Below are 27,934 nucleotides of genomic sequence, written 5' to 3'. Positions count from 1 at the left end.
TATGAGGCTTCATAAACGAGCTCATCACAACAAATCAATACTAAACAACTATCACCGGTAGGAGTCAATGACAGGTGAGCCAATGGACGAGGAGAAGCCTCCGGCAACGGCAAGTTTTCTACAAGTCTTCTAAATACAATAAATTGCGTAGGTCCCGAGAAATGAGAAAATAAGCATCACTGCTGTTGCCAACAAGTCTGTCAGGGTTAGACTCCTAGCTCCGCCATGGACTTTTTAAAATCCCAGTACGAGATCTGCAATAGAATCAATTAGCTTCGTGAGGAGAACTGCGGAGAGTAGTTGAGTTCTCAGCGTAAATCCTAATCATGGTCTTAAAACACACCACAAAATTATCGGAATTACACGCCATACACGACTTACGATATACCAAACCTTTAAAATGAAGCATCTACGATAAAGAGATTGCAGAATTGTGAAGACCGAAAATAGATTTGAGGGCCCACTACTCATCCTCATCATCATCATGTTATTGGTTTTACGTCCTACTAACTACTTTTTCAGCTTTTGGAGACGCCGCGGGGCCGGAATTTTGTCCCACGGGAGTTCTTTTATGTGCCAGTAAACCTACCCACACAACGCCGACGTATTTGAACACCTTCAAATACCACCGGACTGGGCCAGGATCTAACCTGTCACCAGCTACTCAACCCGGCGGGCCCGTACCTCATGTCAGTATCCACAAGAAAATTAATACCGTTCAAGAATATGACGACATATCCAAGTCCCACAATTACATAATTGTCTTGATGTCCGTGATCTTTGAATTTTTGTCTCAAATACAGTGTGTTCCCTAACATGTGGGGAGTAATCGGAGGATGGACAGTACACCTCACAACAACACCAAATGTACCTACGGCTGGATACCTTTCCTGATGCCAACCCTATGTGGAGGCTTGTACTCAATATTGCATGTTTTTGTAGTGGTTTGTAGTCTAATGTGTTATAGGTAAATATATATGTGTATTAAGACGAACACAACCACACAGCTCTAGAGCTGGAGAATTAAACCCGGGAATTAAACCCACGGCCCTCAGAACTGAATGCCACTACACTGGCCATTCGGCTAAGGAGCCGGACTACAAAGCAAAAAATAGAACGAATACGATATAAGCTATTATTTGTCCTATCTGGTACAAAAACCAAATATGAGACTGAAATACGATTATATATTACTCTAGGCTATATGTATAAATAAATTGCTCCAGTGCTCTTATTTCTATGGTTGCGCCACCCAGACTTCCGACTTGAAAGTTCACCAGCGGGCACGGACGTTGTTACCACCGTGGTTGTTACCGACCTGTTTACGAGTGTGAAGAGTTGAGATACGGCATAAATAACAGCTCGATAGTATTATACTGGACATGGTAAGGTAGAAATCGGATTGCTTTTTACTTATCTTCTCACGCGCTGACCGCTTCGTACATTGGGAAGTGTTTATCACAAGATGCATTAGTTTCCCTTTCCTTATGTCATCAAATACGGGAATGTTCTTTAAGCACTCAACCAACTTACTTTTCTTTCCTGCCATTGTCAGAGCTTTTGTCATTAATGACAGAGGGGTCAGTGTCCGTCTTTTAAGGCAATTTGCTCATAAGTTTGTGTTTCTGAAACCACTTCTGTAATGTAGTGTTGTTCACATCTTTGAAATATGTACTTTTCTTAAATATAAACGGAGATAATATGGCATGGAACCTTGTCGTCGCTTTTCTTAAACCGCAACGCAGAAAGACAATTTGATATGAAACGATATTCACAACACTATGATATAAAATGAAAAAAAAACTCTAAATATTTTTTATGAGTCAAGACTGCCAAAGAAATGGAACACAATGTGTATTAGCCCTATCTGAAAACTCGTGGTAGGTGTGAACACGATGCAGCTACAGGCATAGGACAGCTGGAGCTGAATCGTCACTTTATATTCTGCTACTGGTGTTAAGTAGCACCGACTCATACAGCCCTTCGATAGACTGGGAAAGAAACGACTATGGCCCCACCATTTGCCTGGTGTGAAAATGGGAAACTACACAAAACTATTTTAGAGCTCCCGACAGTGGAGTCCGAACCCATCATCACCCGAATGCAAGCTAACGAATTTTCACTTATTGTGATTGATAATTTCCCTCACATCTGATAGCTTTAGCGAGCCTTACATGGTTTGCAGTGCAATTCCTTGTTCTATTTCAGTTCCAATGTTTTATCTTTGAGTGCAAATTTCAGACAATTAACTCTTGTACACGCACTCTTGCACCCAAAATTTTATATAGATTACTATCCCCTTAACGTAAGTAATCTTGCCTGCTAGTCAGCCATTAACATTGAAGCTTACTTCATTGATCTATTTGTTTCACAATATCCCACTTTTATATCATTTTATCCGTAGGTATCACTAAAAAAGAAAAAGAAAATCTATCAGTCCGAAAGGGGCGAAAGTTGAGGTCCGTATACTTCCACCCTCCCCTTGTACAGAATACATATTAACTTCAATGTGTACGGTAGTTCTCACTATACGTGTATATTACGGTGGGCCGAAAAAATTCGAATTATTTTTTCCAAGTCGTAATACTGCAAAAAAGTTGCAAAATTGGGGAGAATAAAAATGAGTGAAAAATAATAAAATCGGTTTATATTTTCCGGTCGCGCATGTGCTCTAAAGTTTTCCGAAATTTGAAAAAAAAATCATTTTTACGATAATTATCATTTTTAAATTAGCCACTTCCCGAATGTAATGGCTCAAATTATTATGTATTAGAACGACAGAAAATATGTTTAAATATTATTTAAATCCATCAACATTTTCTGGTCGCGGATTTCCTTCAAAATTAATGAAAATTTGAAGAAAAGAACTATATACACAGAACTATATATCACAGTTCAAGGAGAAAGAAATATAACTTCCGCGTTTAATTTTGTTTTCTTTATTGAATACAAGCTTAAATGTTCAAAAACAAATTATTTTAGACCATCAGTAATATTTATAAAAAATAATTTAAAAAACAAGTTTTTGTGCGAAGAATCGTAAGTCTAAGAAACTCATATAGAACAATTGAACATCATCGGTCTCACTCATTCTTAGCTGAAGGTAATTTGAAATCTGATTTATGGCCGAAGTTAGGCATGGTTCACCTTGGCAGCAGAGTCGTTCTGATAAAACCATCTCTAGACTCAGGTCCGCAAACTTTTCTTGAAGCTTCTGCCACGAGTTTCACACATCATTCAACTGCTTGTGTGTGAACTGGGAACATCTTGAATGTTATATCCCAATTAGGTGATGAGTCACATGATTTTATCTCATCGTCACTGATATCTTTTAATACTGGGGGAGAAGATAAATCACAGTCCATCCAGTTAATTATTTCTGAGTAGTCTTGAGCCTTGGAATTGATTTTTGGCGGCAAGAATGTTCTGATAGTTGTTCACTTTCGATCTGTCTCGCCTTTAAAATTCGTCGAAGTCCGAGCTCTACGTATTTCGTATTATCTTGTGTCATGGCTAACATTAAATGTTCTGAATGAGCGTAAAAGTCATTTCGTTCTATCACAGGGTCGACAATATTACGTAAATTTTCAGGCAGGTACCTTGAAGACGACCAAACCAAACCAAACTCCATGGCGCAACAGTCCCGAAGGGCCATGGCCTAGCACTTGGCAATAATAATTTGAATTAGGTTCGGTCATGGTTGTTACCCCAGTCATTTCCAAGTAATAGATTCTAGTGATTTTTCATCAGATCCACATAATAAAGCAGACTTGAATCATGTGATCGTTTCATGTTCCAGGCATCGCGAGCATCAGCTTTTGTTTTACAGATGTCTGTAGAAACTTTTCTGTAGGCTTGTATATTTGAACAGAATGTATTCCACCCCTCCAGTTTCTGTGAAAAGTTGATATTACAATATAAGCTCTCATATTACTAACTGCAGTCTAGATCATATATTTTTGTCTAACGTGCATACTTCGCCATTCAACGCCGTATGTTTAGGCCTATGGATAATTTGATACAATTGGACATCACCTCTTCTCCAAGGCCTTCTTGTTACTCGAAGGTAGAAAGATTTCTGTAATTTTAACAGTTTTGAAATTGTAAAAGCCGTTTACAAGTAAAATCTCACCCCGCTACGATGCTCATTATTTTTGTTTACAATATTAATGCGTTATGTGTGTTTAAATTGTAATTCATACCGTGTGTTTGTATGCCTGAATTTTCGTCTGTAGAACTGCGATGTGATGCTCTAATGTGGTACTTTCACGAAGCATCGACAAAATTGCAGAAGGTAAAGGAAGATTAACTGGTTACCTTCAGCAAATCTTTCTGCGACATAGGGATTTACAGAATTAATAATACATTCCTAAGGTGGAAAAAAATTGCCGAGAGGATTTTAATCCGGCAGTAACGATAACGGCTAAGCTGCGGCAAGTAAAACTGACTCCATGCCTTCATTCAAACAGTTATCTACAGTATGCCTATACAGAACATGGCTGAGTTTGCATTAGTCGAAATAACATGGAGTGAACAGGTAATTTTGAATTAATCGAACGAATATAGCAAGAAAGAACTACTAGTGAAATAACTGATAATAAATTCACCACTGAAATATTGCAGACTGTAATCCGGAGCATGTAATTGTTTTTCCTGTTATTTCCGGAAGGAAGGAAGGAAGGAAGGAAGGAAGGAAGGAAGGAAGGAAGGAAGGAAGGAAGGAAGGAATTAATGTGAATTTACTATATTTAAAACAAAATCTTGACTTTTCAAACTGGCACTTGTGTGTTACAAACTCACTTATAGCCTCTAACACGATTGCGAACGGTTGTCATGTATTTGAAAAGTAATGGCCACTGTCGTACTCAAACAACACTAGGCGCGAAGTGATGTCTCATGCCATTGAAACAAGCCATTAGCATTCGTCTGTTGCAGAGAAGAAAGTCTGTAAGTGGCGCAATCATTTAGTTCCGAGAAGTTTCTGAACGTGTAGCGATCAACTTCAAAGTTCTTGCAGTAGAACATCAAGCAGGCTAAATTGTATTCATTCCTCAAGCTAGGAGAGAGCATTAACCAGAGAATAAGAAAGAGTGAAGCTTTTAGATTAACAACTCGCATATGAAATAATCTGAACACATGTATAATGGCTCTTCGCAGAAGTACATAATATTGCACTTGCTCCAACTAGTTTACTATAAATAAATAAATAAATAAAATTCTACACGCCACTATCGTCCATTTCGGTGGTTTCAACAGTCGTAGTAATAGCTAGGCTTACTTCATCATCTCTCTGATGAGAATGATGATAATGATTTCCGAATTTACTGTGTGGTACAGTTCCTGGTCCGAAGTTGTGCGAAATTCTCCATGGTTCTCAGGTTGCATATTGTATCTCTGACCAATGGCATGGCGCTCTGGTATTGATGATACCTCCGCCTTATGGAAAAGAGTAAAATGGCTTTTTAGATGTTCCCGTTGCCCATCTTGAAGTGACATACCCGACACTTTCCACGGGACTTGGACTAAAAATTCAATTTTTCGTGAACATCTGCGTTATTATCCGTCGTACAATAAATATGTACATGGCATAAAGGAACGGAAATAACATTCTTAAACGTTTGTTGTATACGGTCTTTTGACCCGATGTTAACGAAAATATTTGAGAATAATCTTCCTACAAATACCAACTCCATGTGATTACCATGACATCATGTACACTTGATAACACAATCCTTAGTGCGTAGAATCCAAATACGTAGTTTGGTTGAAATAATTCCAGCAATTTTCCACTTTTAGGAGTATACAAACACACATGCAGACACCAAAAAATCCTACTTGACGTTATCTCGGTGTTCAGGCGGGGGGTTATTTTAGAACCGAGAGAAATATGATGCATAGTAAAATAGTAATTTTCTCCGTCATTTGAAGAGTAAGCGAAATTATGTACATAACAAAAAATATTTAAAATGAAGGGGCGTTTCATATACAGCCTACATTTTTTACATACAATCAACAGTGTAAGATAAAATTGAAAGAAATCTTCTGGTCTTCCTATAAACTCCCAATCTATTCGGTGCCTTTAAAATTATATGCATACTGAAACATGATCCTAGATGAGTAGACTCTAAATATGAAGTTCGGTGGAGATATAATCAATAGTGTAAGAGAAAATGTAAAAAAAAGCTATTTTGGTCTTCGTAAATCACCGTCTATTCAGTGATTTTTAAATTATATGCATATGAAACCTGCTCCAGGATGAGTAGACTCCAAATACGAAATTTGGTGGAGATATAATCAATAGTGTAAGAGAAAATTGAAAAACTCTTCTGGTCTTCGTATAAACCCTCAGTCTATTCAGTGATTTTTAAATGATATACATAATCGTAACCTGAGCTTGGATGAGAAGAGTCTAAATATGAAGTTTGGTCGAGATATAATGAATAGTGTAAAAAAAATACTGAAAAAAGCTCTTCTGGTCTTCCTATAGACTAAACCCCCAGTCAATTCGGTTATTCTTAAATGATACGCATATCGAAACCTGCTGCTGGATGAGCAGATTCTAAATATGAAGTTTGTTCGAGATCTATCCAGCCGTTTAACCGTGATGGTGGAACAAACACACACACACACACAGCTAACATGAAAGTTAAAAACTACTGATACGATCTTGAATTCACCTAAAACTAATATATCAAAATTTGGTGAAATAAATGACATGACAGACAACGGACCCCCTATAACTTCATTTATAAGATGAGGAACTCTTTAACATACCAGGAGACTTTCCCGATGAAGGCCCTGTGATTTAAGTATCCTAAGTGCCGAGCGACTAACCTGCCAATCAATTGCAAGAACATCGACTGTATTCTTGATACTGCTGGAACTCAGATTTGTATATTTCTTAAACATTTTTCTTTCTCACTATTTAGGTTGCCGAAAAAGACAAATGAGATCAATCAAACTCTGTGACGTGTAGTAATTTCTCCATGAATAGAATTTTATGAAGTGACAGTAAATACGCCGACAAAAGTTAGTAGCGACCTCAAACTTCGGCCAAGTGCCCTGCAACCTTAGTCACAGGATTTGTTGAAACTAACAGAAAGAATGAAAAGCTTTTAAGTTACATTAGACAGAGGAGGTAAGCGCTAAGCCTACTACGAAATACTGCCAGACTGATGAATATTAAACGCGAACTTTCAATCGCAATCATCACAGTGAGAGAAGAATACATGGTATATCAAGGTGTGAAGATAAAATATTTTCCCGGGCGAGCTGCCCGTGCAGTTAGGGGCGGGCAGCTGTGAGCTTGCATCCGGGAGATAGTAGGTTCGAACCCCACTGTCGGTAGTCCTGAAGATGGTTTTCCGTAGTTTCCCCATTTTCACGCCAGGCAAATGCAGGAGCTGTATCTTAATTAAGGCCACGGCCGCCTCCTTCCCACTCCTAGACCTTGTCTATCCCATCGTCGCCTTAAGACCTAACTGTGTCGATGCGACGTGAAAAAAAAAAAAAAAGTTCAGAAGAAATCTCCAGCAAATATCTGATACGTAATTTCTTAACAGCATTTCCCTTTTTAAATTCTCGATTAAGATCCAATAACACGTGACCTCAGCAGCACTCAGCTGACGAGGTGAGATAAAAAATTAGATTACTGAAGTTTCCATCATCTTAAGTGCTCTATTACCAGCACAAAATCTCTTCCAGACAAGTTGATAAAATTACAACGAAACCTCAACAAAAGTCAAAAGAGTCTCCAAGAGATAAAGTAAACCTTCATGTACCAAACAACTTTTCTTAAACAAGAGTGTGCCATCAATGAGTGTAGGAGAAGATATATTAAGGACATCGCAGCGAACCTCAATAGTAAAAAGCAATACATATTCAGCTAGTAACAGCCATCTCCATACAGGTCATAACAGTCCTTGGAGGAGTAGAAGATTTATTTTTGACATAACAGAACCCTTTCTGAATGGCAATACAGATTTCTATGCACACTGGCAAAGAACCGAGGGGTCTGGTACGGCAGCGTTACTCATATTTTTCGTAAGTGACTTGAAATGTATGCATACTACGTACCAATAGATTACCAACTATACTCACACACGTACAGGGTGAATAAAAATGCCGTCTCGAAGACCAGGTCATAAAGTACTATGTCAAAACATGCAGAAATACGACAGGGATGGTTGCGTTACGCAGCGTTGTCGATTGGGAACGACCACCGATCTGAGGCACTCCGCAATTGGAAGAGAGGATCTTGGGCATGTCTGTCGCGGATCCCATCCTCAATACTCGACTAATGAAGGGTAGGACATATGTTGTCTTAGATTACGAAACACTGTTCGACATCTACAAAAAAGAGTCCGGCTTCATGACTAAATGGTTAGCGAGCTGGCCTTTGATCTCAAGGGTCCCGGGTTCGATTTCCGGCCGGGTTGAGGATTTTAACTTTCATCGGTTAATTTCTCTGTATCGGAGGCTCGGTGTTTGTACTACCTTTATCATTAGAATTCACAGTCGCGCAGGTGGCCTACAAGGCGTCAACTACGAAGACCAGCACCAGTACTCTCCGGAGGCCACAATATATTATTATTATTATTATTATTATTATTATTATTATTATTATTATTATTATTATTATTATTATTATTATTATTATTATTATCTACAACAAGTGACAATTTGGAGAATGGATGTTAACATTTATTAGATATAATTATAATGTTTAATGCAGTAATAGACAAACTAACTATAAGGAAACTCAAAGGCATGTATCAAAAACAATTTGAATTACGACAAATGATTACTCTCTCCCCTGTTTTAGGCGATTCGGCACTAGGGGATGGGAGTATTCTATACAAAGAATACGGAGGGAAAAGATCAAACAGTGAACATTTGAACAAAATTGTGGTGCGAAGAAGCGCGAAAAATTGTATTCTTTCACAAAATGACGCGACATATGGACAATAAACAAGTGGCTTCCAAAACGTATTTGAGAGAATAGAACAGCTTATCAGATTCCAAAGAGTCTAAAATCACCAAGCATCGTGTAGCCAGTTCTGCGTAACTGAAGCTCCAGCCAAGCATAACTATCGCCCCAATGATGGAAAAAATTTAAACTCATACAAACTTTATTTCAATAATATATATATTGCGGTGCGTTTTCTATATCAAAACTTCGATTTCTTCTCATGAAAGTTGAGTTAAAATAGGTTTCTACAGTCGATTACTTTTTTTTTAAACCTACAGCGTCATGTGGTGCTGTAAATTTGTATAATTAAATTTATTTACAAATCTATGATTGGAGTTTTACTTACAACCGAAATCTAATTCAACACGCACAGAAGTTTATTGGAATATACTAAATCCCGCCTGGGCTGGTCGGCGTACAGAATGGTGGAAGGCTCTTCCTCCCACGGCGACATTCTAACACGCACAGCTCGCTCGCTGTCACAAACCACGGCGCAGAGAAAATTAATGCGCGCGGATTAAAGCTAAAAGCAAAAGTGCTCTTCCCTCGGAAGTTTTAATATTTCACACTGCCGGAAGCTTAATTAACCGTACTCTTTTCTCACAGAACCATGGACATTTCCACAAACAAGAGGTTTTTTCCTCTCTCATTGGCAGCGTATGAGAGCAAACAGCAAATAAAACTCAGCGTCCTCTGCTCACGTTTTATATTCAACATTTTCAAGAAGACTGTCTTGAGAAGAGCAATTCACAAGCACAATTCGCATACTTTCGAAACCAATTCACAGGAACAATATTTTTCTAACGTTTACAACCGCTGTATCAAATCTGCCACATTGGGTCTTCCTTCGCTGCTTCCATATATCAGTTACATTCTTATCTTTGACTTTGACAATATGAAGGTGTCACTCATACCCTTCTACCTCGATGATGAAACGACCTCACTCCTATTTTCACCACAGTATGTCTCTTTATTGATGTGTAGAGCCCTAGGCCACTTATAATAGCTGATGGTGGAGCTGTTGGGGATTTGCATTAATACATACATACATACATACATACATACATACATACATACATACATACATACATACATACATACATACATACATACATACCACTTTCCATTAGAAGAGAAGCAACAAATGTTTTGGGCCTGTGGTATCAGTAACTACAGGTCTATAGGTGCCGCTCCTCGATGGACCGTTTTCTTTTACCTCCGTGGAACCATATATTAAAACATTTCTTTTCCAATCTCAATTATTCGTAACTCCGGTTAGTCCCACTTCCGACCGCCTCTATCCTTAGGAATTAGTCTAGCAGTCATTCCTGTTTTAAGCTAAGTGAATTCCAAGATCGAGCGTCTTTCGGAAGGGTAAGTCTCGCTTCTAAATTTCTCGACTTTCTGATCATATGTCCTTTTGCAGCACAAATGTACCTTTTCGGCAGCTCCTCCCGCACCCTTCACCCGGCCAAACCGATTTCAATGTTACCTAAATGCATCACAGATCCAGTAGAATTAACAATCAGTGGATTATTGGAATACTTACCAGCTCGTCGGGTATTACAAGTAGAGTAGTCTGGTCGTTTGTTGAATGAACGAATGAGTGAATAAATGAATGAAAAACGAATGAATGAATGAATGAATGAATTAATTAATTAATTAATTACTTGGCTTTAAAAAATCATTTCTAAGATTGGAATTAATGAAAACTGGGATGTTAATACACTCCTTAATCATTATTTATTTATATATCAAGGAGTCAAAGTAAAGCTCTATCCTTGAGGGAGAATTTTTATGTATCTTTAAATAAAACGTCTGTCTGTTTTCCGAAACGACATCACGTCTACACAAAACTAAAACGAACCAAGCCTCACAGCGCTACAGCTCTGATGGTCCTTTGCCTAAGGAAGACCACTGCTTAGCCAGAAAACCTGCAGATTACGAGATAACCCAAAGTTAGCATAACGAATCCTCACGACCGTTATTTTTTGCTTTCTAGATCGGGGCCGTTATCTCACAATCAGATAGCTCCTCAACTATTCTCCCGTAGGCTGAGTAGACCTCGAACCAGTCCTCAGATTCGGGTAAAAATCACTGACTTCAACGGATCGAACGCAAGAGGCACTCTCGTTACTCCTAGACCGCAAGTTCGGCCACGTCTAAAGCGCTGGGCAGAATTTTATTAAAGTTTGCACGAACATTCTCACAGGGAATTATCACATGACTATGTCTTATTTCAAAATACTGAACTAAAATATATCTGTGAAATTATTCGCAAAAATGCCCTAATGTCTTAAAATGAGATGGCGTTTCTTTGTTTTTCGTTCAATCACGCCAAAACTTAAGGGACCAATTGCGTTGAAATTTGGTACAGATATATCTCAGATAGTCAGTTCAAATACAGGCAGGGGGCGTAGCCAGGGGGGGGGGGTTACTGGGGGTTAGAATCCCCCCCCCCATGGAACTTTCACAAAAAGAAAATAAATATAAACTGACAGTTAACAATAAACTAAATAAACATTGCTTAAAATAGATAGATAATAGATAATAGAAAATAGATAATGTCTATTAACTGTTGGAATATGCAAAGTCAGTATGGAGGTGTCTGCATGACTGCCGCGCCGGCTCTTTGGTCGTAGTGTGTGTGTGTTTCAAAACACCGCCGGCTCAATCAGCTGTCTTGATGCCTCGACACCACAACGTTTCGTGTACCGTGTGTTGCGTGAACAGAAGCTCAGTCCTTCCGTACATGTAAGCTACATCGATGCTTTGAAACAGAAAAGATTTTTGAAACGGTGACGGTGGTTTGTTTATCTTCTCGCCTCAATAGAAACACTCCGATTGACATTGTCCTGAAGTTGAACTGACACTCGTTAATAGACGCTTCATATTCCGCACCGCAAGTCAAGTTACTAAAAGAACAATGTACTCCGCATTGTAAGGTATTTGTTGTACATAGAAAAAGGACATTATTGTTCTCAAAGCAGGGTCATACTATGCTCCCATTTGTCAAGTGCAAACGTTTCGAAAATTATGTTTTTAAACTTCAAATTGAACTAGATTTTAAAGCTGGATTAGGCCAAATCTGTTACTGTACGACCAACCAGATGAAGTAGACAGAGAAAAGAAGTATATCTACCTGCCTACAGAGCCATATAACAACAATAAATACGAGCTTGACGACGTAGAAGTGAGGGGTCTCATGATCAGTGCAAAAGGGACAATCCCTAAGAAGACGAGTTTCAACATCAGTACCAAGAACCTCAAAGCGCTCAGGGATTCTCTTCTGACACTCATTCAGACACCACTTATATTCGCCAGACAAAGATCATGGATTTATCATTTACAAAAAAAATCCTTATATTTAATGAAGTTGTTATAGTGTATTCTTTGTCTTTACGCAGCCACCAAGTGGATTTTGAAAATAAAATAAAAATAATACCGATATTCGACTCCTCTTAGATGAATTACTCATTTTATAATCATTCAAATTAGTTCACTTAGTTGTTAACTATCTTACCATGCTTTCGTAACTACATGGCTACATGTACGTAAAATCGAGCGAGTTGGCCGTACAGTTAGCTGTGATCTTGCATTCGGGAGATAGTGGGTTTGAACCCCACCGTCGGCAGCTCTGAAAATGGTTTTCCGTGGTTTCCCATTTTCACACCAGGCAAATACTGAGGCTGTACCTTAATTAAGGCCATGGTTGCTTCCCTGTCCCATCTACGTATCTACCTATCTACGTCGGTGCGACGAAAAGTAAATTGTAAGAAGAACATGAAAAAGGAAATTGAAGACAACAGAAAGAAGATTATTCCTATTATCGAAACTATCATTTTGTGTGGCCGCCAAGGTTTACCCCTTAGAGGACATAGAGACGATGGACCCATTATATTGAATGATGAAGAGCCTACTGAAAATGATGGAAATTTTAGTACTTTCCTTCATTTTCGTGCAAGAAATGGGGATGAGGATTTAAAAACTCATTTGCTTACAAGCAGCCGCAATGGTATGTACATTAGCCCACAAACTCAAAACGAGATCATTCACGTATGCAATTACTTTATTGTTGAAAACATCGTGTGCAGTGTGAACAGATCACAGTGTTTCACTATAATGGCCGATGAGACAAGTGACATTTCTGGAATGGAACAAATGTCACGTTGTGTTCGGTATGTCAACCCTGACTCTCAGACACTCAGGGAGGACTTCCTCCAGATTGTACCGATCACTGACGCCTCTGGAAGAGGTTTGGCTGCCAAAATAATTGATGTGCTTAAGAAGATAGGAGTCAACTTAAATTATTTATTAAGAGGACAAGGATATGATGGAATTAACGCTATGAGTAGGCAGTTTAATGGCGTCCAAGCGATAATAAGGGAGACCTACCCGTTGGCTTTGTACGTGCACTGCAGTTCACATGTTCTCAATCTTGCTATAACCCATGCATGCTCAATCCAAGGAATCAGAAACTGTTTGGGTACTGTGGGGAATATTTGTTCATTTCTTAGTTTTCCTAAAAGGTTAAATGCATTTAAAGAATCGATAGATGCCACTGTTCCTGAAAGTGACAAAACGAGGCTTAAAGCATTGTGTCTAACAAGATGGGTGGAGCGCCATGACTCAATTGCAGTATTTCTAGAACTGTTTGATGCCGTCGTTGCAGTTCTTGAAAATATAATACAATGGAATAATAAAGAAGCCTGCACTAATGCTCTACATATATTAAATCAAGTATTTAATGTAAGTGCTCTTCTTAGCAGATTTTTTCAAAGTGAAGAGTTGGACATTGCAAAAGCATTTTCATATGCTAATGTTGTGGAGGACAGAATTATCAAGATCAGAGGAAACGCAGAAGAGGAGTTCATAAACATATTTATGCAAGCAAGCAAGAAAGCTTCTCAATTGGACACACAAATTACCATTCCTCGTATAGCAAAGCGCCACAGGTAATGAAGGTATCGGCCAAAGGAACACAAGGGCCACGAAGGGCGTAATAATAATCGTATGGCCTCAGCTACCGGGTGCAGACATTTCAATTTGACGCCATCTGGCTGTCTGCTCGTCAATTTCGACGTTCCGTTTTACTCTAGGCCGTGAAAATGAGACTCCCTAGCCCTCGCAAACCTAATAGCGTTGGGGTCGGAAAAGAACAAGAGTTGACCAAGAGAGGTCGGATAGGATAGATGAAAGTGAGATTAAGTGGAAGCAATGCCAGGACTCAGCTAAGGGCCCCGTGGTCGCCAACCCACGCTCCAAAGTTCAGAGCCCTTGGGGCGTATCCTTATGACAGTCATACATGCACGTACCAGACACGCACAAGCAGTTTCATTATGTTATATCTTAATTTTGTAACTGTAACCCCCCCCCCCCCCATTGGGCGATCCTGGCTACGCTACTGAATACAGGGCTATTCTGAAATTTATATAATTAACCGTTTCAAAATGGCGGTATTGACGGAATTTCGGCGTGTTTTATCTCATAAAAACCAAAATGATGGGCAAATGATTTGTCCTATCACAAAATAAAGCCCAGCGCGTGTATTTAACATTCAGTTGTCTACAAAAAAGAAAATGTCATATGTATTTTGTTTGAAACTCTCAGTTCTCCAGGAAATTACGCTTTTGCGTGTTAGAAGTATGCGTTCTAGAATCCCGTCGGCCGAGCGCTATTCTCACAAAGATCAGCTAAAATATATCGCACTGACTATGTATTTCATAATTTAAATGACCACTCCGGCATGAGAAAATCACTAACTTCATCCCATCAGCAGCTTTCTATCGCCACAGCATTATCGTTTCTGTAGTATCACTTTCGTGTTATCGCACCTACGTTCACTTGTCTTTATAAAAACTCATCACAACAGCGGACTGGAACATCTTTATAGATTCTTTGATAATAAATTTACGCAACTGTGTTATTCTGATGAAGCCGACAGCCGACATATTGAGAAACTGCGACCCGAAGAGTATACATGCAAAAATAAAACAGTATTTCCATACTGAAAGTTGTGTTTTCTGTATAGGTTATGAATCGATGTGTTTTATATTTATGCACTTTTATTATATTTATTATATTTATTCGGCCTTCGGATCCCAAGACGGCGGGTTAAAACCCGACAGAGGTAGTCGGTTTTTTGAAGGGCGGAAAAAAAGTTCATTCGACACTCAATGTCGTACGATGTCGGCATGTAAAAGATCTCTGGTGACACATTTGGTGTTTACCAGACAAAATTCATTAAATCTCAGCCACAGACGCCCAAGGGAATTTCGGTTTACTCGGTCTGCCATCTAGTGGGTCGAAATTGACGAGCAGCCAGCCAGATGGCGTCAGATTTAAATGTCTGCACACGGTAGCTGAGGCCATACGATGATTATTATTATTATTATTATTATTATTATTATTATTATTATATTTATTTAATAGTGTAGTTATTCTCTAAACAGTCTAAATAAAAAAACTCGAGCTCAATATTCTGGTCTACATAAATTCTGGAGCTCTCGTTATATCAGTAAAAATAATTACCAGATAGAAGCCTCCGTGGCTCAGGCGGCAGCGCACCGTCCTCTCACCACTGGGTTCCATGGTTCAAATCCCAGTCACTCATTGTGAGATTTGTGCTGGATAAAACGGAGGCGGGACACGTTTTTCTCCGGGTACTCCGGTATTTCTAGTCGCATCTTTCATTCCAGCAACACTATCCAATATCATTTTATCTGTCATTCATTAACCATTGCCCCAGAGGAGTGCGACAGGCTTCGGCAGCCGGCACAATTCCTATCCTCGCCGCTAGATGGAGGCTTTATTCATTTCATTCCTGACCCAGTCGAATGACTGGAAACAGGCTGTGGATTTTCATTTAATCAAAAGATAAGGCATTCTTAATCATGAACAATTTAACTTCAGCATTCCTGTGAAGACGCTGAAAGAATTTTGCCAAATAATTCATACCAAGAATAGATCCTTATAGGAGTCCTGAAAGGATCTTACATTTATCCTCTTCTAGCAATATGTCAACAAAATCATAATTCTGTCCGCAAAGAGAGTAACAGAATCCTGTGTACATTAAACTGGAGAGTAATGACTTCGTTACCTACCTCCCCACAGCTCTCCTCAAAGCAGCGATATATCTCAATTGACGGCCGATCAGCTGTATTGGATAAAATACGACGACATGGCATGCCAGCGGGAGGACTCCGCTGCTGTCACATTCAGTTAACATTCCACAGAGCAAACACTGTTGAATGCATCGCTCGCACGCTTGTTATATCCTCATTAAAAATACTGGCGACAGGATAACCGCTCATTTTACAAGAGTACAATGCAATTCGAAACACTGCCAATTTCATGGAACGACGTTCAAAAGTTTAATCACAACTTAAAAGTAACACTGATTACATCCCTATAATATTTGATCTTTTATGTTGACTCGAATAAAAAAATAAAATAGTGATATTTGAAATCCCTTGACGAGATATTTAGTACATACAGCCATATATTTTACTACACGGCTTGTGGTCAAACACAGAACTACAGCAGATGATGAATCGTGAGCCGGATGAACGTCTCCTGTACGTGTAAAGCGTGTTAAGTGCGAGCACGTAATTATGAGTATTTAAAATAAAAGAGAGGAATGGCGTGATAGCCGAGTGGCTAGGTCACTCACTAAGTAACCAAGGCGGTTGCAGTTCGAATCCCGGCCACCGCATGAGAGTTCTAAAATGAAACGTCACGTCTCTGTTGTTCAGATTCCACATAAAACAGGACGTCCCAAAGCTATGATCACGCTATCAAAAGTCACGTGCTAAGATAGGAATGAAAGAGGCTAATTATCCAGAGTGGACACTTTTTCCATCACTCGCTCTCACCCTCAGTTGCTACGGCTAAAATTACGGTCGAAGTATAAGTTAAATATTTACCTAAATGTCTACTCAAAATATTAAATGGTACATAAAAATAAATAGGTATCTGAAGAACTGAATTTCCCTCTAAAATGTACAGTCACCCCCTCCCCCCCAAAAATAATGAGCGCATAGTATTTTATTTCTCGCAGGTACGCTTCTCTCAGAAACAGTTGAACCAATAGATACGTTTGTTGCAGGTGTCCGAAGGGTTTGTATCTACATGGGAGGTGAATTATATTTTGATAATACCAGTATACAGAATGGTCAGAAACAACGTGAACAGGATATATGAGCGTTTGAGGGTTGCCCATGCTGATAAATAATTTGAAAGAAATAATTCGATATCTCGTACCGATGTCATTTTATCAGCTGCAGGGGTTAGCCAATGTGATCACTTCGCGGGCGAATTCAAAAGGGCTTTGCGCGCCACTGTTGCTAAATCTGTACGTGACCTGAGAGCCATGCCGAGAAATCAGATTCAAACACAAACACGCCGTTGGTTTCAGCTGGTGTCACCGTTGCGTTGTTGCTTTGGCGCGATCCTGTCATCTCGGAGGTTTGTGTTCAAATCCCTCCCCCGGCAAAGTTTTATTCTACGACTGGTGCTCTCATGCCGGTCTTAAGCCACCCATTTGAATTTGCCCGCGAAGTGATCTGATTGGCTAACTTCAACACCTGATAAAATAACAACGGCACGAGATATCAAATAGATTCTTTCAAATTATTTATCAGCATGACCAACCTTTTAACGGCGATATGCCCGGTTCACGTTGTTTCTGACCACCCTGTATTGCACACTACCAGTCAATAAACATTATAAATTGTGGAAAGAAATTTCATCTAGGTACGCAAGCACTCCAGCTAATTAATGATAAAGATTGTCTACAAAATGAAGTTTAATTTCGTGTGGCTATTTTTAGCCGGGTGCAGCCCTTGTAGGCAGATCCTCCGATGAGGGTGGACGGCATCTGCCATTTGTAGGCAACTGCGTATTATTGTGGCGGAGGATAGTGTATGTGTGGTGTGCGAGTTGCAGGGATGTTGGGGACATCACAAACACCCAGTCCCCGAGCCAATGGAATTAATCAATGAAGGTTAAAATCCCCGACCCGCCCGAGAATCGAACCCAGGACCCTCTGAACCGAAGGCCATTACGCTGACCATTCAGCCAACGAGTCGGACACAAAATGAAGTTACTTTATTATTCTGTGGCATTCCCAGGTAATCGTTGCAATCCGTATTCAATGAACAGAGAGCGAATGTAAAGATGTAATTCTCAGGAAAACTTTTTTTTTTGCTAGTGGTTTTACGTCGCACCGACACAGATAGGTCTTATGGCGACGATGGGATACGAAAGGCCTAGGAGTTGGAAGAAAGTGGCTGTGGCCTTAAGGTACAGCCCCAGCATTTGCCTGGCGTGAAAATGGAATACCACGGAAAACCATCTTCAGGGCTGCCGAGAGTGGGATTCGAACCTACTGTCTCCCGGATGCAAGCTCACACCGCTATAATCCGTCATTCAATTTACCGCAATTCTGCGGAAACCAGCAACCATTTTTCAACAAAAAATGTAAATTATCATTACGACATAGTTTTCAGAACAACACAGACTCACTCTCTCACGGAAATTATTGTTTAAGCGATAAGACAAACGACTCCAAACGATATTATCAGCATGCGGTTAAAGAAGGAAGGAGTTTAAGGGAACGACTGAAGTGAATGAAGGGCCATGAAAGGAATAAAAATGAACGACACTCGAAGCCTCTAAAACCTTACACCGTTAGGGTCAGAAAACGATGACCAAAAGGATGACGGAAACAGCCCACCACAGTTTCGGATTTCCTATGGCTTACACACAAACAGTAAGTATTTATAAATCTAAATGTGTTCGATTTGGTAGAATACCGTCTCTTACAACCTACGTCTCCTGAAGACGATGTGTTATTAACGACTCAGATCTCAAACTGAACGTAAGTGTAAAACATTCCTGAGTTTCAATAGAGAATAATCGAAGCACCTCAATGTCTAACGCAGACAGCAACAGAAAAAGAGGGATCCAGAGGCTCGAACCGGACCAACTAGCTGACCACAGTAGCCAGACGTGACCTGCATATGAATGGAAAATGACTGCAATGGCTGTCCCTTACAGCGAAATCTGTGAAGCGTAAATCCCGCCATCCCTTTCATTCCTTTCCATTCATGGTGCAGCACAGCACATGCAACAACAATTAGGACGCCGGTTAATCAGAGACGAATAAGAAACGGTAACATCCCTGGGGAAATAAGTAGTCCCCCTTTATGAGTTTCATATATTTCTGCTCTTGACATAAGCGGATGCTTAAGGACTGCGAATTATTTCATGCCATGTAATCCCAAAAACTTACTGCATGCCATTATTCAACACAAAATTCTGTCTATAGATTAGAGGCCGTGGTAATTATTTTTATATTCTTAATTTCCGATTATACAATGGACTCAATCTACATCGTAACGAAGAATACCAGGTTGTATTCTTCAGTTACCAGATCGACTTATCGTTTTAATTCTATTTACTTTACTCGTTATGACTCAAGATATGGATCTTCAGAGGTTTTCAGTTACTTCGTTTATTCTTCCCATCACTGTAATATTTCTTATCATATTACTATGAACATAATATTTTATAATTAATATTCAAAAATATATCTCTCTCCGAAAACTGGAAAAGTAATTAGTGGGACGTAAAACCAATAACATTATTATTAAACCTCTCCCTTTGCGTTCTTCTATCCGTATATTTGACGCAGAACCTAAGTTATACAAAAGTTACATTAATTTAGGATTTCACGCTTAACGGATGTGGAAAATATTCAACTCTGTTGCACCAGAAATATCAAAACAAGCAAAAACAAGGCATTTATTGCCCTTCAAAAGCCTTGGCCTGTGAACACGACTCTTGTACAATCAGACGATTATTACACGTATTTGTATCACTACTTTAATGACAACGAGAAAATATTCTACTCTAGATCCACGTAAGTACGTAAATAACCGCCAACGCCGAATGTTTACGACTCAGCAAATTCCATGCCAATGCATATCCTTAATTAGTGGACCGGTAGTTGGAAAAGAGACATATTCTGAACATCCTTTGATTTCCGAACTCACTGAACCAAAAAATGTTCGACTTATTCGGACATCGAAACCGATGCCACCCGATAACGAGCCGATTCCCTACGCAAACACATGGCGTCTCAGCGATATCAACCTATTCTTACGTAGTACAATCGCCCTCTATAGTATACTAGTAGTACAACATTACGGTTGTGGCTGTCACTGTGGTGCACTACAGCAGACAGGCTGCACCACAGGATGGTGCTGTGACAGTTCTTCGCTTGTTCCAGCAAGAGGCAGTAGCGTGCATACAGTGTAAGCAAAACTATGGTCTGTGTTTTGAAGGGTAATTGAAAGTAAACGGTGGAACTTGAAAATATCGTACTTTGATCAATGGACAAATTTCAAGTTCTATCAAATATTAGGCAAATTCGCTAGCGAAACTTTCGAGATGATTAAAAAGCCACACAAAAAGGCAGGTCAAAAGACTAGGTGATTCTTCAGTTGTTGTTTTTTATTTGACTCAGAGTTTACCACAGAAGAAGAAATGGTAAACAAGAACAGCTAAACGGAGATCCTTCGCAGTCTACGAGTTTTAATTCGCTGTAAGCGTCCTGAGCTGCGAACTAACTGTTGCTGCACGATAGCGCCAATGAACATCATTATGTGCTTGTCTAAGATGAACATGGTAAGGCAACAGGCCATTTTTACCATATTCTCCGTCAATTTCGACGTTCCGTTTAACTCTAGGTATACTAGATGACGTCTATGGCTGAGTTTTTATTTAACCTTGTCGGATGAACACCAAATGTGTCACCAGATATCTTTTACATGCCGACATGGAACGACATGGGTATCGAAGGGACTTTTTTTTCGTCCTTCAAAAATCCGACCACCTCTGCCGGGTTTGAACCCGCTATCTTGGGATCCGGAGGCCGACACTCTACCACTGATGCTCAGAGCTACTGACAAGCAGACAGCCATATGGCATCAAATTAAAATGTCCGCACACGGTACCAGAGGCTTACGATTATTATTATTATTATTATTATTATTGTTGTTGTTATATTATTATTACCATACCCTCCATGCTTACCTGGCCTCACATCATGCGATTTTTTAATCTTTCCCCACTTGAAAGAAAAATTACGTGAGCGTAGATTTCATTCCGCCCAGGAGATCATTACTGCCACAAGATCAGCCGTATAAGATCTTCCTGCCAATATATTTCAGCAGTGATTCCAACAACTAAACCAACGTTCAGAGATATGCATAGCGACCAACGGCGACTATTTTTAGGGACGACGTGGAGCTGTGTAAGTATACGCTATGTTGCCTACACTGTAGAACCCAGTCCACAAACTTACTGACTGTGGTGGTATTCTCAATTAATTATGTTTCCAAGACTGAGTACATTTCTGTTCTAGTATTTCAAGCCACTTTTTAAATTCGTGGTAGAGCCAGGAATCGTTCTCAGGTAAAGCTATGCGTCACAGTAAAGGCTGCACAATACCTTCATGATTCGTTTAATTCCCGATTCCAGTGGCGGTGGGCTCCCAGGAACACATGAGTACGTGAACACCCAGTTTTAATACATCTTTACACATTCATGGTTAATTTAAAACTTTCCTTTCTTTTGACCTGATTTCGACAATCGATCGAAAGCATTCGACTTATATCGAAGCTCCATTACACGGACAGGTGTTCGTTTTGACTGACAGTGCAGCGAGCACACTGGATAATGCGTTATTGTGCTGAAGACTGTACACATTCGCAAAGCAGATGACGTCATGGTTTATCCACTGACATTCCCATTAGCGAGGAGCACGGTAAGATACGTGCCTTGCCGCCTAGTCTAGAGCCACCCTGAAACCAGTGGCAGTATTCGAGTTGAACACAAGGGTCCACCACCTCCCCTACTACGGTTAGCCGCAGCCTCCCAGGATCTACTATTGCATTACATTATATTACCGGCAGATTTCGCTAGTAATTCTGAATAGGAATTTTCTAGCTCGTTGTGAAAAGGTGTTCTTAATCGCGGGAAGAAGTTTGCTTTACCTTGTGATTGGAAAATATTTTCAAGTGAAATGTATTTGAGTGTTGTGTTTTGCTTCTCTGTTTGTATGGCTTGTAACCATTGTATTCTTTGTGTAAGAGGAAATCAATTCAGTTTAGGTAATTTTAACCAGCGAAATATTAATCTCAGGACAAGTTAGAAATTTAAAGGCTTGTACCGGACAGACCAGATCTGATTATCGAAAAATTTACAAAAACTGACAAACGCGAGTATAGGCGTAAGTTTAAGAGAGAAGTGTACGAAACACGCAAGTGGCTCTGTGGATGTAGCCTAGATCTAGCAATGCGCCTTTTTTGTTTGACCTGTTTATTCTTCAACACAGAAAGAAGTGTATGGAATTCAGCTGTGTGCACAGACAGACCTTGCTCATCTAAGTGCAAATATAAACAAGTATGAAAATTCTCATGCACACAAAAATGCGAATATTGAATTGTCTATAACTTCCAAGACGAGAATAATTAACATGTGATACAGTAGAACCCTGATTAACCGAGATAATATGGAGACTACTGGGGTCAATTCGGAAACAATTATTTTTTAAAAATCCACCGGAAAGTGCGGTACACATTATTTTATGCTTCTCGTCATAACCCAGGTGAACAGCGTGCTATTTAAAAACCAAGAATAGTGTTCACATCCTTCAATGTTCGCAATGCAGTAAAGTTATTATGAAATTCACTTTTGTTCTACACTAACACAACCAGTCCCGTGGTGTAGGAGTAGCGCGCCTGCCTCTTACCCGGATGCCCCGGATTCGATTCCCGGCCAGGTAAGGGATTTTTACCTGGATTTGAGGGCTGGTTAAAGGTCCACTCAGCCTACGTGATTACAACTGAGGAGCTATCTGACGGTGAGATGGCGGCCCCGGTCTAGACAGCCAAGAATAACGGCCGAGAGTATTCGTCGTGCTGACCACACGACACCTCATAATCTGCAGGCCACCGGACTGACCAGCAGTCGCCTGGTAGGCCAAGAGGTTTGGTTTTGTTCTACAGTAACGCTCAGGTGAACGTCGTGCTATTTAAAAACCAAAAATAGTACTCGCATCCTACAATATTCGCAGTGTAGTAAAGTTATTATGAATTTTACTTTTGTTCTACACTAAGAGATTAGTCTAGTATAAAATTTATCCTCACGTCAGTTAGAGGGGTTCTACCATATTATTTGTGAAAAAGGAACCGTACAAGGAACTTTTAGTGAAGTGATTTATGTACCTATGTTACTTTTTTGTTGATCTGAGACATGAACAAAAATATTGTTGTGAACGCCCTAAAAATTTTGTCACGAACCGCCACTGCCCGATTCATTTACGGTTCATTATCACAATCACAACACATACAAACAATAGTTAAACTTCAGTTCAAAAATCGAAACTGCAGCGCTATGAATTACTTCGATATAATTATATATATTATTATGACAATAATAAAATCGTGTTCTACATAGTACTTAATTACAATTCCCTTGGTTATTTATCCAGTTTTAATATTAAGCACACTGTCTTCATCTTCTTTTTTCTTTATTTTCATTTCATTTCTTCTTGTTCTTCCTGGCCTTTTCCCAACTACTTAGGAAGACTTTCCCTATGTGGTGGTTGTAGTGTGATGTGTTGTATGAATATGACGATGGATATTGAAACGAGCAGAAACACCGAACCTCTCAGATAAAGGAATTGACATGACACTGTTAAAAGCCCCAGTCCGGCTAGGAATCGAACGCGGTGCCCTCTGAACCGAAGGCCACTACGCAGAATATTTAGCCAAGGAACCGGACACTACAATACCAAACATACAATGGTATATAGCAAAAACTGTAGCGACAATCCATCACAAGGAACCGGACAATACAGTACCAAGTATTCTATGATTCACATACATAGCGAAAATTCTAGCAACAACTCGTTACTCTGCAAGCAGTTGCGTTTACCGCTTCTCCTTACAGGTTCCATCATGTAAGATACTCTCCCGCTTGACGTACTTCTTGAGCGTACTGCCTGCTCATCGTACGACAAGGCGTGGTGGAGAGCTCAGATTGTATGACACGGTACAAAATACTCGTTTCTCAACGTCTAACGTGTACTATCCAGATAGTTACGGATGGCCTCATTTCCGCAGAAGACCATACCAAGACATTTAATTTTTCAGAGGAGTTATAACCACAACCTGGAATCTACCAGATGATATAATCTAAGCTAAGGATAGGCCAGCGACTTGGAGTCAGTTTATGTGCTCTGCTAAGTTCACGCTAGCATTTTCTTTAAGATATTACAATATTATATTTTAAGAGAACGTATATTACATGTGGAGGTGTAAAAACTGCTCAACTTGGAATCTATACTTTTATGCAAAACAAGCCAAGCGAGACAAGGACGTAAAGGCAGCAAAGAAAAGAAAAACAAGTGCCTTATCCAAACCTAGACATTGGCGATCAAGTCATCACCCTCAGCTAAACTAAGGGCCAACGATCAGGCATCCAGAGACGGAGTTTACTTGCTGTAGGGAGACAAGTTTCTTTCCACTCCTCCTCTAGCCAACAGCACGTGGCTACCCATCCAACAGCTGCCCACACGCAATGTTGCTTATCTTCGGAGATCGTATGAGATCCGGTGTTTCAATATGACTACGTTGTTGGCTAGTAAGAAAGGAAGAAGAAGAATAAATAAAAACAATGTGGTCGGGTATGAGGTGAGATGAATCTGTCGTGGCAAGTTTTTATGACCGGATGACCTTCCTGAATTCAACCTCATTAGAAGAGTTCATTATAAGAAATAAATTACGTGATACACGATAGTAGGAAGGGAGAGGGTGAAACCCGGTACCGGCACATGACCTACTCCTGTCGAACAGCACCAAGGAGTCTGCTCAAGGCTTAACGTCCCCACCCGACGGACGAATCACTATCAACAGCGTCATATCCCCTCACTCCATTTGAACACTGCGGAGAAGTTTGGAATTTAATCCAGGCTTTTGGCACGCAATCTAGTGATTAGCAATTGTATACCACCACCTCTCCTACCCTGCCGGCCAACATTCTAATGGTGAAAATTGTTTCGACCAACGGGGTTCGAATCGGCTAACCACGGTGTCAGACCGTTTAGACTTCAACGCCTTAACGATTATGGCCATCAGGCCATCATCAGCTCTACCGTTTTCCAATTTATCAGTTGGTCAGTTTTTCTATTCATTACCATTCACGCAGAATAGGCGCGAATACAAACGTTTTTCCGTTACTTCAATAAAGAATAGGTTCAAACTGGCGGTGTTTACGAAATTTTTAACTGCATGAAAGATATCTAAGAAACAGAAAGGTTTACTCATCATTAAGGGGCGGATTTTAATGACATGTCATATTTTTACTTGAAATGTCATATTTTGGACAAATTTAAGATATTGGTCATATTTTTGCTTGACGCGCAATAAGTCACATTTCCTGTCATACTCTAAGGATTTTCATATTGAGTGAATTTTTGTGGCAAGCTATTCACCGAGGGAATCTTGCTGTAATAGTTAGGGAGTCTATCTGTGTACTGAATGTTACCTGTAAGCGGGAATGAACAAGTAGCAGGCAACTGGAATTATGAACAAGCGATCTTCTTAGAATTTCCTGATGAGGAGCACTAAGTGATTGACAATACTCAGGAGAAAGGCATCCTGGGGGTGCATACGTAGCCAATGAACTGGTATTTCTGTTTCCTATAAAATAGAGGACTCTCTGGCTTGTTGTTTTGAGACCACTTCTTCAGTGTAGTTTCAACATGTCTAAATTGAAGTGTTCAGAGAGTGTGAAATTAAGGCAGTTTGTTAAGGAATTGAAGAGCAGAATTTTAGTACTGATGGTGTTATTTTATACTGTAAACTGTGTGAAGTGAAGATATGTGCTCAGAAACGTTTTAATGTGCAACAACACTGCGTTACAATTATAAACATCAGAAGTGCTTAATACAAAAATCTTCCGTGGCAGAGAATAGGCAGCGTTTACTTTTTGAAAGGGCCTAATGTGCAGCTACTGCTCTGTCAGACAACAGATCGGAATTCAGTAAGGATCTCTGCAGGATGATGGTTACTTCAAATATTCCCTTGAAAAACTGAACAGTGCCAGCTTCAGGTCCTTATTAACAAGTATATCAGTCAACCTATTCCCAATGAATCAACTTTGAGAAAATTTTATATCTCGAGTCTCTATGAAGATGTTTTAAAGAAGATAAGATCTGTAGTTTTCAACCACAAGATATAGGTTTCATTGGATGAAACAACTGACGTAAATGGGAGGTATGTAGCTAACGTAATCAAACTTATCGGCATTCTGAAAGATGACAAGCCCGGTAATGTGTTTCTCCTGACGTGTGCGGTTTTAGAGAAAGTAAATCATTCCTCCATTGCAGTGCTGTTTGAAGATGCTATGAAGTTACTGTGGCCAGATGGGGTAAAAGGAAACAACATACTACTTCCTGTAACTGATGCCGCCCCGTACATGAAGAAGGCAGCCAAAGGACTAAATCTACTTTGTCCGAAAATGGCCCACGTAACGTGCCTTGCCCATGCTTTGCATAGAGTGGCCGAAGAGGTTCGGATCAACTACCCTGAAGTTGATAAGTTAATTGCAAATGGCAAGAAAAAATATTCCTGAAAGCTCCCCTTCGAGTTCAAAAGTTGAAAGAAACTGCTCCTCTTCTGCCCCTTCCACCTCAGCCTGTCCTTACTCGCTTGGGAACTTGGCTCGATGCTATTCAATATTGCTGCAGCAATTATGATTCCTTCAAGGCGGTTGTTCAGGAATTTGATCCTTGCGATTCATCATCTGTCAGGATTGTGCAAAATTTGTTTACTTCAGCCAGCCTGGTCAGAAATTTGGCGTTCGTATCATCGAATTTCGGTGTAATACCAAGAGCAATCACTCGTCTTGAAACTGTGGGGCTTCCACTAAGTGGCACGTTGGATATTGTGAAGAACATTGAGTGTGATTTAAAGAAAGGGAAGGGTGAAGTGGCTGAAAACATTTTTGAAAAACTGCAAAAGAGTGCTGTTCTTAACTGAAAGTGATTCTATGCTTTGTAAGATAATTGACATTCTTTGTGGACACCATACAACATCTGGGGATTTTCAGCAGCGGTTTTCTCCGGAGGATATAACCTTGTTCAAATCTGCCCACATAACATCCTGCGACGTCGAGCGGAGTTTCTCCAGGTACAGAAACATTCTGTCTGACTACCGAAGAGGGTTCGAGTTCGACATTTTGAAAATGCACATGATCATCCAGTGCAATTTCACTGCCGGAAAGGAATACTAAGACTAGGTATGAATATTTTCATCGTCATTTACATAGAAATTTGCCGATTCAGAACTAGTTAAATACTTTATCAGATCATAACTCGTTGCTAATTATTTCTTGATTTTTCAGGATACATGTGCTGCCATATCTGACGGGTAAAAAAAAAGAACTTTGTGATTAACAGAAATTGAATGTAACAAACAAATCTGACAATGTTCATTTATAGGCCTACATTAATCAATTATAATGCGAGGTCATACTTTTTCCTTTTCCGATCATATAGGCTATTAAAGATTTTGGGTCATATTTGCCTGCACATTTCGAAAATTTTTAGGTCATTAAAATCCGCCCCTTACTGATCATCAGCAGGGAGCGTGACAGCAGAGTGCCGTCATTACCGTCTTCGCACTTAGCCGCGGTTCGAATTCCAGCCATGTGGGGTTTTTAAATGGAAAGTTAAAACCCTGTGGTTCTGATTCTGTGTAAAACAGTAGGTTTCGCGGCCATGATCAATATATCAACAGCCACATTAAACTACAAACAGATTTTGCTCATACTCATCATTAAGCACATATTATTATGCAGACAACCTTACAGAGAACATTGAAGAAGGAA

At 39.8% G+C, this 27,934-nt stretch overlaps 1 protein-coding gene and 1 pseudogene across 1 annotated transcript in view; one reads left to right on the top strand and one right to left on the bottom strand.

Annotated features, from left to right (window-relative positions):
* LOC136875886 (uncharacterized) overlaps window positions 1–27,934 on the bottom strand; it is a 637,093-nt gene that overhangs the window by 123,317 nt on the left and 485,842 nt on the right. The gene's annotated exons all lie outside the window — the stretch shown is intronic.
* LOC137501183 (uncharacterized) lies at window positions 68–27,337 on the top strand (annotated as a pseudogene).

Source organism: Anabrus simplex, chromosome 6, assembly GCF_040414725.1.
Source record: "Anabrus simplex isolate iqAnaSimp1 chromosome 6, ASM4041472v1, whole genome shotgun sequence".
Lineage (NCBI taxonomy): Eukaryota > Metazoa > Arthropoda > Insecta > Orthoptera > Tettigoniidae > Anabrus > Anabrus simplex.
The sequence above is the reverse complement of the archived record's forward strand: the minus strand, read 5'-3'. Positions and strand labels throughout refer to the sequence as shown.